This window comes from Callospermophilus lateralis, unplaced genomic scaffold (genome assembly GCF_048772815.1).
Source record: "Callospermophilus lateralis isolate mCalLat2 unplaced genomic scaffold, mCalLat2.hap1 Scaffold_11746, whole genome shotgun sequence".
Lineage (NCBI taxonomy): Eukaryota > Metazoa > Chordata > Mammalia > Rodentia > Sciuridae > Callospermophilus > Callospermophilus lateralis.
In genome coordinates, this window is record NW_027512050.1 from 9,289 (window position 1) to 16,199 (window position 6,911).

Consider the following 6,911-nt stretch of genomic DNA (forward strand, 5'->3'; position numbering starts at 1 on the left):
ATCTTATAAAATATTTCCTAAGATTGCACACATAAAAACATATGATCACATGAGAAAAGATTAATAATTTGAGCACATAAAATTAAAAACATCTGGGGCTGGGGCTGGGGCTGGAGCTCAGCGGTGGAGTGCTTGCCTACCATGTGCAAGGTGCTGGGTTTGATTCTCAGTACCATATAAAAATAAATAAATAAAATAAAAGTATCGTGTCCAACTATAACTAAAAATATTTTTTTAAAAAATTAAAGACATCTGTATGTCCAAAGATGTCTTAAACAGGAAGACCAGGGTGCTGCTGGGTGGAAAAGGGTGCCCAGCGAAGATGCTGCTGGACTTGTTGGAAGAGCATAAGGAGCACCTGGCCTTCCTGCCAAAGTGGTGGTGGAGTTTGGGTGGATCAGGGTGGAGTTCCTGAGGCAAGGGACCATCCCCAAGGTCTATGAGGGTGCCGCCAGGAAGCTCAACATGAGCAGTAACACTGTCCAGCATGGTGTGGAAGGGTTGACCTACCTGCTCACTGAGAGCTCCAAGCTCATGATTTCTGAAGTGGGTTTCCAAGACTCTGTTTTTGTTCTGGGATTCTCTGAAGAACTGAACAAATTATTGCTTCAGCTTTACCTGGACAACAGAAAAGAGATCAGGACTATTCTGGGTGAATTGGCACCCAGCCTTCCCAGTTATCACAGCCTTGAGTGGCGACTAGATGTACAGCCTGCAAGCAGAAGTCTCAGGCAACAGATAAAGCCAGCAGTGACTATAAAACTACACCTCAATCAGAATGGAGACCACAACAACAAAGTTCTGCAGACAGCCTCAGCCACCCTACTTCATCTAGTTCAGCAACTGTAACAATCCTTGGACGAGATGAAAACCAACCACTGTAGGAGAGTAGTTCACAACTTCAAGTGGTACCAAGTGTTAAGGTCCTAATGCCTTTGACTCATTTGTGAATGGATGACATTCAGGAATTACTTTTCAGAATTAACTTTTATTAATTGGTGTTGATAAATGCATCTAGATTCCATGAAATTCCTTTTCCTATTCCAGGATATTGAGGTCATGATCAGAAGCTAAAGTCAAGTTCCTTTTCTGATGCTAAATGTGGTCAGCTTCTTGACAGATTGAAATGTAATTTTGTATTTTAAATGTGTAAATAGGATTGAATCAACTAGAAATAAATCTATACTGTTCATATCTTCTGTATATATGAGCAATACCCTGTTTTGGGTACATTTTTGTCTGCTTAACTAGTATTTTCCTCTTTATTGATCAATTTTGAGAATAAAATTTACAGCTAATTTCTTTCCTATTCAGAGTATTTCTAAATAGTACAATATTTCTGACTTTTAAAAGCATCTCATGATGTTACTAGCTACAGAATAATGTAAAGTGAGTATGAGTTTTTTTTAAATTATATGCCCATATTGTTATAGGAAGTTCATGAATTTTTCTGTGAATGTAAAGGTCAGTAGTTTTTTACCATATTGCTGAAGTTTGACTTATGATTCATTGACTTAAGTAGTACTCAATTTTGTGTGATTGTTAATAATATTTTCACAAGGATTAATTTTTCCTATATACCAAAAGCAACTAAGAGACACACTGTCATTTACATTTATAAATAATGGATACAAGAATAATGTAATCAATGCTTGATTATCTGGGGTAGAAAGATGTCTTAAACTAAAAATGTTTTGAAATTTAAGAATATATTTTTAATATAACTGATAGAGGTTTCAATATAACTAACACACTTGAAAGTTGAAAATATGTAAAGATAACCTACAAATTGGTAAGAAAAATATAATTAATCTAGTTAAAAATGACCAAAATATATGACCAGAAATTTTACAAAGGAAGACAAATGACTATCAAACACAGAAAAGGAATATAACATTATCAATGACAATAAATATAGACCTCATAATGAAATAGCTTCTGAAGGTTTTATTGCCAACAGCTAAGAGACCATGAGAAAGTGCCTGGACACCTCCAAGGAGACTAGACCAAGGGCATCTCACATGTGACCGACACTTGTGGCAACTGATGCTGCTTCTAGGAAGAGAGCTGGGTGTGATCCCTGGGCTCACCTCTCATATGCCCTGTGACCAGCAGCCACATTCCCTGCACATATACCAGGTACAGTCCCACACAAGGGAGGCCTGTGCCTAAAGCTCGTAGCAATGAGGTTCAGAGCAGCAAAAACCTGGAGATCTCTCAAAAGTGCATAAGCAGGAGAGTGATCAATGCAACCAGGTACATCCACAGGCTGACTCCAGTCAAAACCAGTGAGCACAGTGGGTGAGTTTAAGGACCACCACTCTTTGATGCCTATTTTTATGTGTCCAGCTGGCAAGGTTATGGTCCCCAGTTGTTTGGTTAAGCATCAGTCTAGATGTGGAAAAATACTTCTTAGCTGTGATTGACATTGACTTTGAGTAACATAGGCCACCCTTTATAGTGTAGGTGGGCCTCATCTAATCAGTTGACGGCCTTAAGTGCAAGAACTGAGGTTCCTGAAGCAGAAAGGATTCTTCTCAAGGTAGCAAAATAGAAGACTCATCTGAGTTGTCAACCTGCTAACTTATGGAATTGACTCGAGATTGCAACATCTACTTTTTCCTAAATTTCCGGCCTGCTGACAAGTGCCATGGATTTCTGATTGTCTGTTCCCATAATATGAAACAACACATCAAAACTAATCTCTCTCCCATTCTCTCTCTCCTTATCTCTTCCCAGACTACACAGAATGTAGATACATTCAACAGAATATTTTTGTTAAATTAAAGGATCACTTATATGCTATACATTTATATGCATTTGTACACACAAACAAACACATACACATATAATGTTAGGAATACTAGCAGCTTCCATAAAACTTCAAAGAATGTGAGAGAATAAGGACTCCTAAAGGTGGAAGGAGGCAGGGGAAAGTGTATACTTTCATGAAAGTTGTTACACTTGAATTTTCAAGGTAGGTTTATGGGAAATAACTAAAAACTTAATAAAAGTAGGCCAGTATGGACAATGTAAGTGTGTTATCAATGTGAGTTATGGGCAATTGAATCTTTGCCATCTGAGATCTTTTGAAACATGAGAAAATTAGTAATCAATGTTTCAATGATGTGCATGGATTTCTGGTGGCAGTGGATGGGGGTGGAAGAGGAAAACAAAGGCCACATGCTGAGGAGAGGCACATTCCCACACCTGTGCTCATTTTTCAGTCATCTGACCAGCAAACAGAACTGTGGAATCTTGGCTGTCCCTGGAGTCACCTGGGAAGTTCTTAGTGCCTGGATCTCACCCCCAGACATCCACATTTATTGGCCTTAGAATGAGTTTAGGAAAGGACATATCTGAAGGCTCACCAAGGGGTTCTCAGTGCAGGTCTGAGACTCCCTGCGGGACAGGATGCTCTCAGGCTGCAGGTGTCTGAGCTCTGATTTAAAGTTAGTTTCAAGCAGGTGAAGAGCACAACCAGATCTGCTTTGTACAAAGAGTACAGGGCAGAGGGTAGAGGACAGATGAGCAAGAGGACAGACTGGCAGTCGCAAGGCAGTTTGATGCCCTTTTTGGTGGCTTTGGAGAAAGGTGAGGCATTTGGAAGCAAATGTGCTGACTGTGATGTGTGGAGACCAAGAGGGGAAGCTGCTCAGTGGTGTCTGGTGGGACCCAGGATTTCAAGCTGGTGATTAGGTAGGTTGTGATAAGTAGTGATGGTGAGCAGACTGGAACCCCTGGTCCTTTGATGTGCCAGCTTTGCAGAGCCTGGGAACCCTTTGCTGCAGAAAAATCTTTGTTAATCATTGGATGGCTTGAGAGAAGGTTAAAATCAATGAGTGATTATGGGCATGGTGACATATTCCTGTAATCCCATCAGCTCAGGAGGTTGAGGCAGAAGGATCCTGAGTTCAAAGCCAACCTCAGCAAAAGTGAGATGCTAAGCAACTCAGTGAGACCCTGTCTCTAAATAAAATACAAAAAAGGACAGGAATGTGGCTCAGTGGTTGAGTGACCCTGATTTCAATCCCTGGTACCCTTACTCCAATTTTTTTTTTTTTTTTTTTTTTTTTTTTTTTTTTTTTACAATAAAAGCAATGGGTGATCTGTGCCTTTCCTCCCAGAGGACTGTTCAGGAAACTTTGCTTCTCATTCTCTGGTTCCTTGTGCCATGTCTGTTGGTGGCACAGCTTTTCTAGAGAGCAGGATTGATGGTTACTATGGAACCCACAGACTTCTCATGAGTTGTTCCATGGGGCCAGTTGCACTCACCTCTGTCTTCAAGTTTCCAAAATGCTGGTATAGTCCCATGAACATCTTCTTGGTTTTATTTTATCTGTTTTTAAACAAAAAGTGAGGATCTATTGAATTTCACCTAAAGTAATTAGCAAATAACATTTTTCCCCTTAGTTCACAGTGTCACAGCAAACCATCTAAAAGGTATTCATGAGCAGAGTAATGTTAATATTAATAAACCTAATGATGATTTAAAAGCAAATTGAAAATTTAATCTTTCATTAATTCATGACATAGTTATAGAAAGCCTAGTTATTATGACTTCAATAAAAGTTCTTTTGGAGATTATCACACTTTATTTGGAAAGAAACAGAAGGGCAAAAGTTTCTAAATCTAACTTGCAGTTCAAATCTTCCAATTCCTCCTCCTTTTCTGGAGGCAGGGTGAGGTTAAAGACTTCCTTTCACTCTTTTCTGCTTTCTTGTTATGGACTTCCCATCTCCTCCTGGCTGATGATTTATTTGAGTTTCTTAGGATGGAGGAGGCATAATCCAGGGGGTGGGAAACAACCTTCAAGAGCTGCAGCTTGACTAGACAGCACTGGACAGGTACCCAGGTGAAGAGCTGCAAGTGCTGGGTCAGGGGGCCCCCCGTAGCCCCAGACACAAATGTTTGCAAATTAAGCTCAGAAATACATCAGGAGTTTTTAAGGGAGTAAAAGCATCTCTGGTTTGTGAGATCACATGAGGAGAAGATGGTTGCCTGGGCCACTGCTCTGTCAGGTCACTGGCTCTGGAATAGAGCTCAGAACAGAAAAGGTCAGAGCCCAGTCAGAGGTTGCTAGAAGATATCCATGCATGACCTGCCTTAGATGGAACAAATGCTTGGAAACATTTACAGATAATGCTAGTTTTAGAAAACTCACATTTGCAATAGTTTACATACATAAGAGGTTCTTAAATGCATTGATTTTAATCAGAAAAGTTCGGAAACTATGTAAATGTCACCTACATAAAATTGGTACTATAAATTTTCATATGTGTCAATACTGGAATAGCCAGGAAACAAAATGCCATGGAACTCTAGGTACCCTAATACAAAGGATCTTGAAGATAAATTTTTATGTAAAAACAAAGTCCAAAATAGTATATATGGTTGACCACTATTAAAAGTGAAATTATCATCTGCAAATATACATTATACAAATAAAATGTCTTTTGAAGTTTTAATGAGAAGCTAATGTCATTGGCTCCTTTTGGGAAGAAATGATTGGAATCAGAGCTTCAAGGGACACATACCATTCATTACCTACTCCATCTTTGGAAGATCATAAATAAAGCTTGTATCTCATTCATTTTGAAAAAAATTATAAATTTTAGTGATAGTGATAATAATGAAAGTAGATTTGACCATTATATGATGAAACATCTCATTATTTCTGCAAATAACATCAGCCAGCTCAATTTTTATTCCATCCAAGCCATCATCCTATAGGATGGTGCTGCCCGTGCTTAGGGAGGGTCTTCACTTCAGTTTGATATCCCACATGCCAAACATTCCTAGACACACCCTTATTGACACACCCAGAAGCCTTTTAATTTTTGAGGTCTCTTAATCCAATCAAGTTGACAATTCAAATTAAGCATTACAAATATTAAGTAAATAATTGAACTAAGAATAAAATCTAAAACTCTAGTACATATATGAACAAATCTGAGCAGAATTCTTAAAAAAAGTTGATAATGTAATAAAATTATCTATCTTAAGACATCATTTCTTCTGAATCATAGAAATCTATATGAAAAGCTAACAAAATGATGACAATGGTGATGATTATAGCCAGAAATTTGACACTGACTTAAAGCTCACCTTTATGAGTTTGTGTTCTGATTTGTTTTACACATTCATAATGCAGAGAAAAAAAAACTCATATGAGATCCTGAGTGAGGTCAATACAAGTACTTTTAATCATAATTGCATCTGGTCAGTGAGTAAACAGGTAACTGCATTGACCCTAGCCATGTGCTCCTGGCACTAGGGAAGACTTGGGAAGGTGCTGAGGGAAAGTGGCTACACTTTTGGTGTTCTTGTATGTCTCAGTTCAGAAATAAGACATCAAATGAATTATACCAATAGCAAGAATTTGAATTGCTCCTAAGCATTGTAAAGGATTAGCACAGTGTGCCAGGAGTCAGTGTAGAAACAAAGTGTAGAACCAGTTGAGGCTAATCAGTTGGTGATCTTTCCATCAGGAAATGAGTTAAAATGAATTTTTACTGAGCACAAAATTAGGATGGAAATGAGGGATGTGAATTCCAGACAAAAAAGGGTCTGTGCACAAATTCCTCAGTGGGGAAGAACTTGATGTGTTTGGCCCTGCAGGAAGGGCCAGATGGTGAAGCTGAGACAAAGGAAGATGAGAAGAGGAGCAGGCAGGAGTCCAGCTGGGTAGGGTTTTGCAAGCCTTGACAGGGAGACTCGACTTGATTCTTGCTGTAATGGGAGACTTAAAAATTCATTCTCAAAGACTTTTAAGAATGGTGACATGACTTAATTTGTGTTTTGACAACTCCCCATGACTGCAGCAGGTAGAATGAATTGGAGATGGTAAAAAGTGATAGTTCCTGGCCAGGCCATCAGTGCTTATAAAAATTCCACCAATTTAGCTTATA

At 38.8% G+C, this 6,911-nt stretch overlaps 1 pseudogene; it reads left to right on the forward strand.

The window, feature by feature from the left end:
- The first annotated feature begins 322 nt into the window (after positions 1 to 322).
- Positions 323 to 930, forward strand: LOC143404415 (COMM domain-containing protein 2 pseudogene; annotated as a pseudogene).
- The last annotated feature ends 5,981 nt before the right edge of the window (positions 931 to 6,911 follow it).